General features: G+C 41.8%; 1 protein-coding gene across 1 annotated transcript in view; it reads right to left on the bottom strand.

Annotated features, from left to right (window-relative positions):
- The window catches only part of LOC112559942 (paired box protein Pax-6-like), an 80,135-nt gene extending 66,509 nt beyond the window's left edge, over window positions 1–13,626 (bottom strand). The window contains exon 1 of the mRNA XM_025231455.1: window positions 12,572–13,626. The gene's annotated coding sequence lies outside the window, so the exon portion shown is untranslated. The remainder of the gene's footprint in view (window positions 1–12,571) is intronic.
- Between the last annotated feature and the right edge of the window lie 210 nt (window positions 13,627–13,836).

Below are 13,836 nucleotides of genomic sequence, written 5' to 3'. Positions count from 1 at the left end.
ATGGGACACAATGTACAGTATAAAAACTACGAAGTTGAAAGGAGTTGTTGTCAATCGTAATACTTATTCAATGTTGGAAGAAAAGCTATAACAAAATCGTGTACATGTAAACAATAATCGTAAATAAGTCCTCTACAGAGTGCATGGTAGTATGTGTGAACATATGTACACATGATGGTAAAAAAAGGCCAGTATTTAGAAAAAAATGACGAAAAAAATCTCCGTCTCTCTTTCTCCCCAATCCTTCCCCTTCTCCTTGACAAATTGTCACATCGTGTAAAACTTTTCTGAGTGCCGGATGCGCAGACAGGATAACTGCTTGTTAACCCTGGCTGTCACCTAAAATTCTTAATTATAAAATATTAGCAATTTAGCACAGCCAGCTAGCGTGTCTGGGCACCTAACCCCAGGTTCAGTCACTGCAAAACGACAACAAACCACTTGCATATGCGCGTACGTGAGTGGATGGTGGTGATGATGGTGGTGATGATGGTGGTGATGGAGGTGGTGGTAAGAGGAAACGAGATGAGAGAAAGGGAGGAGGGGACAAGAATGTATAATAAGCCTGAAGTTCTCAGATCTTCCAAGAGTGATAATCACATGTCTATCTCTCTTCACTCCCTCCCACACCCCTCCCTACCACCCTCATCTCTTCATCCAATGGCGGGGGTTCAAAACTCGTGATAACAACTGATGACACCCGCCGAGCTGACACTGACAAGTTTGTCACGTGGGCAGCACAAAAGCCAGTCAGGTTGCGAAATACCCGATAAATCTTCCCCAGCGCTCTGATTTCAACTTTTTTCGATTTTTTTAAATGTATTTATTCGGTTTTTTGGGAATACCATTCATCTGAATATACCTCCAGTCTGTTTTTAACTACAGAAGATCACGTGAAGGTATCAGTGTCTAGCAACATGCTACATGTAAACAAAACAAAAAAAAATAATAATAAATAAACACCGATAACCTTGCTCCTTGTTTAATAGTGAATGAAGTTCGTTGATTTTTTTCTTTCGAGTGGGAGAAAAAAGAACTTTGCAAGCCAGTGTAAAGATTGAAAGAAAGCTGCGGGCTTTAGTCAAAAAAAAATAAAAGAAAAAATAGAAACGAAAAGGTCACTCGTGGCACTGAGTCAAACTGGATGACAAAACCCGTGAAGTTCTCAGTGACAGGTCTCTTTTACCCGGCAAACCCTAGAGAATCCACCCTATACATGTTTGTTCTAAATTAAACATTGGACAAGCAAACATTTACACGTTTTCCTTTCGTCGGAAAAAACTAAATAAACAAGTCGTTAAGTTACTTGTTTGTGACTTTGTTATTTGGTCTCAAATACAAGGAACATGTTGAACTTCATGTTGTCGGCAGAGTGAACAACGACAATGAAGGATTAGTTGAGGGTTCTATTTAATATTCCACAACACACACACCCTCGGATCTGTCTGGTCCTATCTCGGCTAATGAGAGCCTGCGATACCTCCTTTCCAGGACTATATATCCTCCTTCTAGTCTCCCGATTTCCATTGTGGTCTAATGAGACAAAAAGCGAAAAAAGAAAGAAAAAAAAGGAAAGAAAAGAAAGACGAACAAACAAAACAATCAACTCCAAAACACAAAGAATGAACGGAAAAAAATAATTTAAATGAAACAATAAAATAAAAGATCGAAATGAAAGAAGCTACCCTATAATATAAAATCGTGACAAACGAAAACTTCTCCCATAATCACCCGTAATAAAGGTTACTTGATATTCATAACGGCGCCAAGAGGTCAGCAGGGAGGGGAGCGAACACCCGAGAGCATTAGCAAAACGTTGCAGTCAGAAAAGTGATTTATGTTTTTTTCTCTCCTTCGCCATTCCCCCACCCGACCTTTTCCAGCTGTTAATCGTTTTTCCTCCCCACCCTGTTAGCAAGCTATGTGTAGTGTGATGCATGTACGCCATCTTCTTGGACCTTCGTCCAAATTTTTAACTTCCGACAATCAAAATAAAAAAAGAAAGAAAAAAAAAAAGACAGAAAAAGTTAAGTACAGAAAACCCAGAAGAAAAACACACACAAGGTCGGCTATTGTATGTGTTCGAGGTTTTCTGTACTTTTATAATCTAAGCATATCAACTGAATTATTTACAGGGTGGGTCGCTTAAAAGTACCCCGCTCCTATACCCTGTATATATTTCTATATGTGTCTTTTATTTGTCATTACCACTGTTGTTTATCCTTCCGTCGTTCATATTTGTTTGTTCTTGTGTCCCTCATATGTTGCCCCTGTTTCGTTCTTGTTCTTTAAGAGCATTCTCCTAACGAGTGTGGTATGTGCTATATAAATCTTACATATATATACGTGCTGAGAGTACAAAATGTTTATATCTGGGAAAAACTACATATTCTTTATAAAAGAAATATAAGAGAAGTGGGGGAGATATCCTCCCCAACACACACACGAGTGTCAAACATTCTACCCCGAGCTGTAAGTAAACCTGTTCAATACGTTTGCAAAAGATTTGAGAGGTGGTGGGTAACAGAGACAGTCCGCTGGTAAACAAAATTCTTGCATTTTTGAATTTTATCCAATGTGTTGTAGCACACGACTCACCTCTCGTCATTATCCTGTGATATAATGTCTGTCATGTGTCATACAGCGAAGTTTACGCGATTGCTAGTTTGTACTTCAACTCTTTACAGTTGTCCTACACGTACGTAAATTTAATGGTTAAACTGTGCTCCAGCTGAAGCCGATAACAAATTATTCTTTTTGTATTTTTTTTAAAAAAGAGACAGCTCCATTAAGTGTCACCAACGTTGATAAAAGACCTCCCACGAGTCGTTGCCATAATTTTAATGATGACAGATGTGGACGCTTATGAATTCTAATTGTGCGCTGTTGATGGTTTTTTTGTGTGTGTTTCTCATAATAATAAATCTGTAAATTAGCCAAATGCGTTTTGTGACATTTAGTGGCATTCTTTTAATGTTGTCTTTTTTTTCTTTAAAAAAGAGGAATTTTTAAAACTTATTTAAAATTTGTCTCCCTTTGTAGCTGCGCTGACGTTAATAATCTTGTTTTTCTTACGTCCGTTCATATATTAAAACATAATAAAAGCCTCAGTTTCGCATTAACTGTTTTTTTTGAAATCTTAATTAGTAATAATTAAATAATTTAATTATTGTATTTAATAGAATGATTTGTTTCTTTGTGTAATAACTGTCAAGAGGCGAGGAAGGAAAAATGAAAAGTGTGTTCTGAAACTAGAGCGTGGAGAGAAAGAAAATGAAAGTTCTATAGAAACAGACCCTGTTTTAGTTGGGGTGGTTACAAAGGACCCTTTTCGGGTGGCATTGTGGCAGGTTGACACCCGGCATACAACAGCTCTTCACCACGAGAGTTAACATTTGATAGCCCGTTGTCAACAAACCCGGAAATGAGTGTTGTTTGACGAGCGTGAAATCAGAGATCTGTCAAACAACTATTACGACCGTTGACGAATTTAACAACCTTCCCAATTAGAGAAAACTCAAACCTATTGTAGCTCTTTTATATCATACATCATAAAAAAATAAAAACAAACCCACAGTTATTTTAGCTTTAAGATGCAGTAACTTGGCGGTGAGGAGTACAGTATAAGCGATGTTCACTAGAGCTAAATTAATTTGCAGGTAAAGCAGTCTCAGAACTGGCCAAACGGCTCTTCCTTCGCCGGACTAACCATGGATGTCCAATTAGGAGAGTTATGACCCAGCGAATACCACGTGAGGCTAGAGTAGGATACGAACCATCTTGGTTTGCTGCCCGCTTCTTGCTGGCCTCGCTAATTAATTTCGTGGCTATAATCACAGCCAGTCTCTCGCCGTAAAACAAACACGACCGTAGATGCTTTCAGGTGGAAGATATTGATTTCGGTTGGCGATGATATACAAAGAAAGGTCGTGATGGACGCCAGAGAGCCGGGTCATTGAGGACGGCAAGGGAGTGAAGGCGGGGCTTTTCCTTCCAGCACGAAGATGCTCGTGCATAATATTATAACCCTGTAGGGATCCTCACTAACAATCTTTTATATTCCAAATTGGACAACTCACTTCGGATCCAAACTCCATGACAAGTAACATCAACAGTGACTGATTTCTCTGGACAAAAATTAACCGGAAGGGACAAGATGTTCGTCTGAGAATTTCTTTCTGGAACCTGTAATCTTGTTCTGATGTTACTAAATCCTATCCACAAGTCTTTCGAATCGGAGGTGAGACAAATAAAGCTGGTCCATTTTTTTAAACCAGAATTTTATATTTTTGTACCACGATCCCTCGCTGCTCATACATCGCACTTGGAGTTTGTCTACAACACTGCAACTGTCCTCAAACTCCATTCTACCTCCAAACCCAGCATTCTCTCTCTTTTCGTTGGTTTATTGCCCCCAGACGTATTTCAGGAAGGGCAGAATCAAGCTCGCGAAGGATGAAACAGAGGGAAAATAAGCCCATTAATCACAGAACTCTAAACAATGGAGAGTAAACGATCTACAGGAAGTGACTCCGTTTACTAAGAAAATTTAAGAACAGAGAAGGAGATGGAGATTTAAATAGGTTTCACAATTTTCGACGGTTCGATCAATTTATTCATTTGTTTAAAGAGACAGCACCTGCGTGCTCTAAAGACAGTTTATTAACTGCTTTTACTTTTTTTTTAATCCTCTGGCATATTAAGCCGACTATGACCCTAAAACTGCTTCCTGTAATTAAATTTGACCTGCGCTCGCCATCTTCTATGGGAGTTTATAATGTCTTCTAAGGATATCCCCGGATACGATTATCACATTTCTCTTTCGTTTAAAATTTTTTTGTTTTTGTTTTCTAAAAGCTTTTTAAATGCCACAGCGGGAGGATATGGGTGGGGGAAACACCCAGTGATTTTATTTTAAATTATTTTACAAAGAAAGAACGAAAAGAAAAGAAAATGCGCGTAAGACAGAGAAAACGACGGCTAAATTTCAAATTAAGAAAGTGTAAAAAACACTTTTATTTGGTGTCCTTTGTTTTAGCTTCATAGAATCCATAGCAACAGAGAATCCAGAGACAGGTAGACCCATCTGTCCTTGTTTTCTGTTTTCAATTTCTTACCCTTTTCGTTTGTCGTATATTTTTCTTCTTCCTTCCCTTTAATCCTGTTATTGTTTCGAAGTCGATATATCAAACTATCAATGTCAAAATATTCTGATGCGATGAGAATTCTTTACATGTGGACTGTTTTGAACAAACATGCTTCAAGGTGTGACAAGCCAGTTATTTGACTGTTTTTGCAGTGTTCAACCAGGTTCTACCACAAGACATCATTACTCATTAAATTAAAAATAATATAACCAGTAACAGTCTGAACCGAAAAAACCAAAAACGGTTCGCTGTACCATCGGGATATTTATATACTGTTTAAAAAAGTACCTCATCGCCAAAGGGAGGCCAGACCATCATTCAGTACCTCCCTTTTTCGGTCTGTCTGCTCTAGAGCAGGTAGAACACAGAATTTCAATAGAGAGTAAAGTGTCGCAGGAAGGTGAAGAGGAGAGAAGATAATACAGAGAAAGATTGAAAGATTTTCCTTCTCTGGATTGCTGTCTGAAAGAATTGATCTTTCCCACATCGATATTACTCCAAAGTAAGCACACAGATCTTTTACAACATAATTATTTTTAATTAAAAAAAGTATTTCAAAAAATTGCAAGTAATGTATTTAAAAAAAATGTCTCAAAGAAAACGAATCTGCCAAACGGAAGTGGTGACGAGCAGGAGCGGTGCAAGCAAGCCGTCCAGAGCATGTCAATCCGTGGACCCACTGACCATTCCAAAACGTGTTTATCGATTCCGACACCATCAGCGAACCGGGCCGAAGTAGCGCGATAACGACTGTAATGACAAAGCCGATAATCAGATGAAAGCTGCCCCGCGTCACATGCGCCGTGCTGCTTTGTATACTTCCGGTGATGGATTACGCTCTTGGGCCAAGCATTGAGGGACATGCAGCAGAAATAGACACATCAAAGACGGAATGTTCGTGTGTCCATGCACTACGTCATCTGTTGTAGCCGTTTACACGACCGACACTCTCAAAAATGTAAGTGCGTGTGTGCGCATGCGTACTACATCGCATGTCGGCTTGTCTGTGATGACGTCACTTCCCACTTTGGTTTCTTTTCTCGGTGACTACTTGCTTTTAGAAACGTCCACTCTAGAATAAATAAATAAATAAATAATTGGTACCTGGTGGATTTCTGATTTAAGGGATGTGTAACGAAACTTCTTCATCAAAGCTTTTCGCTTTATGCCTCCCACCAGCTTTCTATGATTTAGAATTTCGCTTTTTGCATTAAAAAAAAAAGAAATTATTGTCTTCTGAGTTCTAGACCGTATCAGCACAGATGCAGGCATCACAGAAATCCTTTGTTTCTGGGAGTCGGCTGTGGCGCAGGTCAGACGGGGGAGAGCTTCCCCAGCTCAAGACACGCTCCTCACGCTGCTGACGGCGAATTAGTTCTCCTCCTCTTGAAAGGCCCGCCGCTCGGAATGGGAGAAACATGAAGTTTGCCATGGGTACATGCAAGAGCGGAGATGAAAGTTAAAAGACAATTCAGAAGACCGAAACAGCTGGCGAGATATAAGGCTTAAGATTTTGCCAGTAATAAGTGTTTCAAGCGGCTCGCACGAGAGTGAGGCTTCTGAAGTATTTAACAATGTGTGGGATTATACAATCTTAAACCCGTTTCTTGAAGAGTTTGCTCCTTCCTCCCCTCCACCCCAGCTCTGGCACACAGACAGATGAATAGAGGACTATCCCTTGTCTTGCAATAAACCTCTGTGAAACCCAACAAAAGAAGATGAAAAAAGTAAAATATTCTTGAAGCAATCAACTTGACTTTACATTCAATAAAACAAGAAATAATTTTACAAACTAATCCCATAGCATCTTATATCACAAAGTGATTCTGCTGTTACTGACTTGTCTCGTCCAGTGGTCAGTGTGCATTACGAGATGTTTGGACCAAACCTAGTTAACTTGATCATCGAGTTTACTGGTCTTTTGACGAGTAGATGTGATATGGGGCGGAGAGACAGAGATACAGCATGCCATTCATGGTACATATATTGGTAATCGTGGTAATAAGTTTGTGAGAGACGAGAATCGCGAGTAAAGATGGCGAGCAGGAACACAGATTTCTGGGTAATCTGACCCAACCAAACTCGGAGTTAGTGTCGGGGATACACAGGACAACTTCGGTCAGTTTGCGCCATAAACGTTTCCTGATTGCCCCCTGGTCCAGCTGTCAGAGCTGGTCAGCACCAAGATGGTGGAGAGAGGAGGGGTCACTAGTTTCCGGCGAATTTCATGGACCATCGAGCGCGAGGCCGGTTTATCGAGTTGGGCGTTTGATAAGTTGCTAAACCTCAAAGGCCCGCCATCATTCGACCCCCCTTTTCTCCACACCCCCCACACGCCTCCCTCTTGTCAGTTTTGCTCTTCTCAAGACTCCTCGCCCCGCCCCCAGCGTGCTGCGTCCCTCCACTCCTGCCCCCGAGTTGCACGCGGAATCACAAATCTGTGCCGAGAGGTAAAGACACTTCTCGCCGCAGTGTTCGAAGTCGCACGCTCGGTTCAAGCCACCACGAGAACCAAAGGGAGGCAACTAAGATGACTTCCTAGCTCCTGTTTGTTCCTGATCACATCCGAGATTCACACCGTTGGAAAAATTATTTTTAAAATGTATCAACGGCTTAGCAGGTCTTTTGTAAAACCTATTTTGAATACCTTTGACCTTTACCCTAACAGATGGGTTTGAGCACGACGTGTTTTGAAAAGGCAACGAGGTCATCAGAATTTATTCTGGTTAGTCCAACCGTTGAAATAAGCATGGTTATCGAATGTTTTGAAAATGTCGAACACCTGAATGTTATTAGAGATGAGTGTTAGATGTCTCAGGACGGCGATGTCATCGCGGAACAACTGAGCTAACCAAGATGGTGTCTCGCGCAGTCTCGGCTACAGCGCACTATCAAACATGAAAAGTATACTTTGTGGTCTCGGTAAGAATTCGGTGTAGCAGGATCGAGGGAAATAGTCGACAAAGACAGCATTGGTGTTAGTCTGCGTCTATAAGCATCTTCCGCCATCTACTCCTTCTTCATCCCGCTTTTACCAGTCACAGGAGGGAGTGGGGTCTGGGGGCCTTGATTTTGTGCTGCCTGGGTTGAAGCAGACGACATAAGTTTCCTTTAACGCCCATATGTCAGGAGAATACTTGGGAGTCTCTGAGAACGGAATCAGCCTGTGGAGGGCAGACATCTCCAAAATAAGTGAGAACCGATTTAGAACTGCAGATGCGGAGTTGACCTGGAGGTCACTGGGAAGCAATGTTGACCCATACATCCTGAACATACTGTCAGGTCAGTTATTGTAGTGTAGTTGTGTTGTCTCTACCAGTTTCATAAAGTGATTTCAGACGTGAAGAGTAGCCCCCTCATCTCACCTTGACATGATGCATTTTTGAGGTGCATCCTGGGTTTTGTGTCTGCGCTGCACTGAATATTTATTTATTTATTTTCTTGAGCAGCATCTTATACAACGAAGTAAATACGTCAATTCAGATTTTCCACACAACATTAGTCATCCTTTGACAGTCTCAAATTTTAAAAACTTTACAATGTCACGAGTGATGGACTATTACAGTCCGACAGATAGCTGCTACACAGGGCAATGCAGATGAGTGGTGAAAATGGAAAATGCAGATGAGTGGTGTTCTTTCTGATGCCGGTCACGTGGGTAGTAGGAGTGGGTGGTGGAGGTAGAGCGGGAGTAATTTCGGGATGTCGGGTGTGGATGGGAGGAGGCTGCAACCCCTGAGACGACGGATTGTCCCCCAAGGAGCAAACATTGAGAGAGATGGAACTGGAAGATATGCTGCGGCAGGTCGGGATGACGCAAACACACCTTCGTACGTCCGTTGCTGCACTCTGCTACCTGGCTACACCTTATCCCACCTCGAAGACCACCCGTGAACATCCCATCTGCATATTCGCCTTTAGGGAATATAAATTTTCAAACATTTTTTGAAGCAAGTGGTTCAGGTAATGCTTGCCACACTGTTTTGGTCTAAAGCTGAATGTATTGGGGTTTTAAATTCTTAAATTCTAGTTTAACTTTTTCTGTTACATAAATACAGCATAAAGGTAGATGTTAGGATTCTCCGCTTTTCAAAGGAAAGAAGAAAATAAAACTTTATAATAATGAGTTGTCGACACTGCACAGTATCTCTTCACAAGAGAGCAAAATTCTGTAAATCGAAGCTCTCTGTGATTTGATTGTAAATATTTTCAGTCTCTCTCATAAATATTACACTCAGCGATTCTTGTTCATGTGCCTGGTTTCCAAGGCAACGCGTCCGACAGCATAACAATTTTGTCAGTTCAGTTAGTGCTGGGAACAGCCAATGATCATTGCTTCTGATTTTTTAAAAATTATTATTTTACTAACATTTTCTTTTCTTTGTAGGAACAAACTGCATTCATCTTGCTGGGTTTTCCCTACTCCACCTTTCTATAGCCGACCCTGAGATCATGAGATAAGTTTATGCTGATACTTTTTTATCAATGAATTTTAAGAAATTTTTTTTAACTTGTTTTCATCAAGCGAGCATTTTCAATACTAGTTCAGTTTCAGGCGGAACAAAACAACCAGCTAGCTCAGCTTCACAGGGGTCTACTTCAACCTCGGGATAATGCTTTCAAAACCACTCGTCAAACCTTCCTCGACAGACCATAGCTATTTCCCTAAACAAACCCTGAAAGAAGCACACTTCATGTCATTCTCAAGCCTTATAATTCAAAGAGACTGGAAACCTGATGCCAACATACCTTTCAGTCATTGTGTGTGTGGTGTCTGTATGTGCGCGTGCTTCTGAACACAGGCGCCCACGCGCACTCCCGAAATTTGTATAAAATGATAAAAAAAAATTTGATAAATATGTTTTGAATTTATTTGATGAAAACAAAGCAAGATAAGTAATTTATATTTTTAACATTATTATGGTTCAGGATGTCAACAGGGGGACAAAACCTCGGCTTTCTCGTAACCTTGGCAACAGCGTTGCAGCCAGCGCACGGCGGCGCCATAACGGTTCGCGGGCAGCCCCGCCATCTTGGAGGCCGAGCACTCTGGCACGCCGTAAAACAATTGCTAATCTCGGGCGTCTGCGGGTGATGAATGAAGTGGCCCGTCAGCGCGAGCACTCGCTGCAGAATTTCAAGAGTGGGCCCGAAATATTAATGTTAAACGTTCAGGTTAACCCTCTGTTGGTGTTAAGTGCTGGTAGCACGGGCCGTGGAGCGGTTTCAGGCTCGTTTTATGTCCCCCCACGCCTGGGAAAGGTGGCCTTTAGACAATGGGAGATTATCATCCGACAAGGCCGCTGCTTTGTTGCGAGGTTTTAAGTGATTATTGCGAGGTCGCCATTCAAGACAGGGCTCGACTGAAGGACGGAGGCTCAGCTCAGAGAACACAGTTGTTTTGGGTGTTTTGGACGGGAGGTGGTGGGTGAGGGTTTGAGGAGGAGGAAGGAGACAGGGGGAGTTGTGCTAGCGAGTGAGCAAACAGTTGAATTGACAAAGAAAGAAAGAAATTAAATGAAGTAGGGAATAATTACTAAAATATGAAGCGGGAAATTAGAAAACCCAGACTGTGAACTTTTGCCTGCAAGAACAAGATTGCAGTCCTACATACACATTTCTTTCCTTCCCTATACGTATCTATGTATAAAAGTATGTATCTATGCCCACATGTTTGCATCGTATATTATAGAATGTACACGCACAAGCTTCCTCGGCACATGCACAGGAGGAGGATGGCATCCACACACACAAACACAGGCACCCACTCTCTCTCTCATTCTCTCAGTAACATACAGGCCTTTCTTATTTAGCTAAACTGTTCAATTATGTCGTTTTAGATTTTGTTTACCAGCAACCAAAGATAGTATTTTCTTTACTTTCTGACATAAATTAAAGCATTCTGCGTGAATCACATTATCTATAATAACCAAATATATCATGCCATGAAATAAAATAATGCAAACAACTTTCTAAATATACAGCTAGTGTAACATTTGAAGGAACCTAGACAAGCATCATGCAAATGCAATCTTGCAAACTCTGTAAAACTTAGAGATAACATGAGACTTCTGTTTGTAAAACATCTTCTACACAGAATTAGATACAATATGTAAATATGTAAGCTAAGCAATTAAGGATTTCATGTTTACCAAAACAGGAAAAACGGACCCTGGCAGTGTGTTTTCTTGAGGTAGACTACGTTTAGTTTGTAAATCGGTGAAATTCAAAGCTAGTATGTCCTTCGTGTTAACAATGTTTATGTCCATCAGTCCATGTCACTTTGAGGCATGTCAACAGAACGCATGACAGAGCCCAAGTGACATCACACTCGGATAAGCCCCAATCGTCAAGTGTATAGGAATGTGAACATACTAATCAAGACATCTCATTAAGCACATTTTGTTCTGCGAACAATGAAATTTACAATAAGCACAGCGAAAAGACTTTATCAGGCGAAGAACGGGAAACGTGGGTGATACACTTTCAGAAAAAAAAACTTTTTAGAATTTATTAATTTGTTTGTTTGCTTTTTTTTCTTGTGGATCCGTAAGTTTTCTCTTATTTTTTTGTTTCTTTTTGAAGTAGGAAAGGGCGATGGTCATTAACATGCCACTCTATTATTCAATGTCTTTAATCTGGTCGCAGATATAAAGCTAATGAGCACTCATTCTGTTAGCTAAATATCGAACAAATAACAAAGAAAGACCTCAGTATTCTGCTACGGAAGTGGTGGACAGTATACCTTAGAAAAGTTTTTACCGGTTAAAAGCAAACAAAAGTAACACTAAGCATTCAGATGTTATCTCCAGAAAAAAACCAGAAAAAAGCAATTAATCTTTTTGGAGAAATAAAGACATTGCAGAAAATATTAGCATGATTGGCAAGCATGATTACAAACACACAGATAGGTACACAAGCATATATCAATGAAAATGATGCAACTAGTATCGAGAATGTCCTCCGCTCGAATACTTCAATCATATGAAATAATTCTAACTGATGTAATGATAATGTTGACGAATGAAAGAATGTGAGAAGGAAAACAGAAAAGAGTTGAACAAAAATCAGAAAACAATAGAGTTGTATGAACGAGCTACCAACAGTTTCAATGGGAAAATGGGGAAAAAAAGATGGGGAAAACATTAAATGAGGTGGATTCTTGTACCTAATATGAATGTCACAAACAAAATAATAATGTATATCACTTTCCACATGAAGAGAAAAACAAACAAGTCAAGTGGACTGTGCCATAACCCATAAACCGTTGGTGGGCTACCGAGATGACAGATGCTAGACAGGCTCGGGGCGCCGGGGGCATGTATGCCTGAAAAAGAAACTGATTAGCCATGACAGGAGGACATGCAAGGAAATGAAGCAGGGTCAGTATCAGAAACCCATAAAATAGACAAACTGATGCTTACCCGCTGGAGCCAAGTCCGGAGTCCGGATCGGGTGGAGTAGGGGGGAGAAGGTAGCACACACACACACACACGCAGTCAATATCTGCTCCTCTCCTTTCCGCTAATTTGTTTGATGTCGCACACAGGTTGGCTTGTCCTTGCTTGTAATCAGCTGAACTTGTCACTTGCTTGCTTGGTTACTCGGTCACGCTCTGTCGGGCCCTGGTCGCTTCGACGACCGAGGGGATTAACGCGGTCCGTTGGCTGGACGCACGCGCGTGGGTGATGGGTCGTCCTCAGATTAGCTGGCTGAACGCTTCACTTGATTAACCGAAAGAAGCAGGCGTGTAAAAATAATCCGTGCGGTGACTAAAAGTTTGCCCAATTGGCCGTGCAAGGAGATCCCCACCGACTGTTGCCGATCTGCCGCAGGGACAACAAACCAGCGGCACTTTCCGCCTGATCTCGAACCTGGCGGTGTCCTCCTTTAATCAGTTGGCGGAGAACAAGTGGGAGCGGAGGGAGGGGACGCGGTAAGTCTACCAGCAACAACCAGCAAGTCCTCCGCGGTAAACACAGGGTCCCAAGATCGGTCTCCTTGCGTGGTGAAGTCCAAGGCAAGGCATGATAAGCAAAAATCTACTTGGTTATCTCACTCACACACACCACTGCGCATGTTTTGCTTCTCCTTACATTCGGTGCTGGTTGAGGTCGCCGCACTATTTGTCGGCGCAGCTCGCAGACTACTTGCGGAGTGGAGGCGAAGCAGAGCAGTCAGAAACTTACAGTATACAGAAATGGTGTGCAAATTCCTTCAGAAATGGCTTTGCCAAGCGTGACGTGATCTGTAAAGCGCCCTTCGTTAGAGAGTTTCAGGTTTTACTATTCTAAAACGCATGTTTAACAATGGCTAGCGCAGGGGGCGGGTCTTCACCGACTCGTCTCGCCTATCAGAAGTTTCCCAGGCACAGACTGGCGTTCTCTCTCTTATTCTCTCTCTCCTCTCCTTTCTCTCTCTCTCTAACAGCTGGATTTTCTTTGAAAAAGTCTCTGTTCCTATAACCACCAAACCCTCCCTTCTCCCAAGCCCCTTGTGTGCTCCATTTCTCATGCGCTTGCTCCCTTGCAGCCAGTTCAGCCTTGCCCAATCGAATCGCACGCCTCGTTTCGTTGAGTCATGATGTCACCGTTATCCCGTTACTGATTTGCATATTTGGAGGCGGAGTCAACAGCGGCTGCGCCTGCTCCGCGTTGGACGAGACCGCGGCTGGCTGTGAGTGGCAGCG

This window comes from Pomacea canaliculata, linkage group LG3, assembly GCF_003073045.1.
Source record: "Pomacea canaliculata isolate SZHN2017 linkage group LG3, ASM307304v1, whole genome shotgun sequence".
Classification (NCBI taxonomy): domain Eukaryota; kingdom Metazoa; phylum Mollusca; class Gastropoda; order Architaenioglossa; family Ampullariidae; genus Pomacea; species Pomacea canaliculata.
Note: the sequence above shows the minus strand (reverse complement) of the source record. Positions and strands in the feature narration are given on the sequence as shown.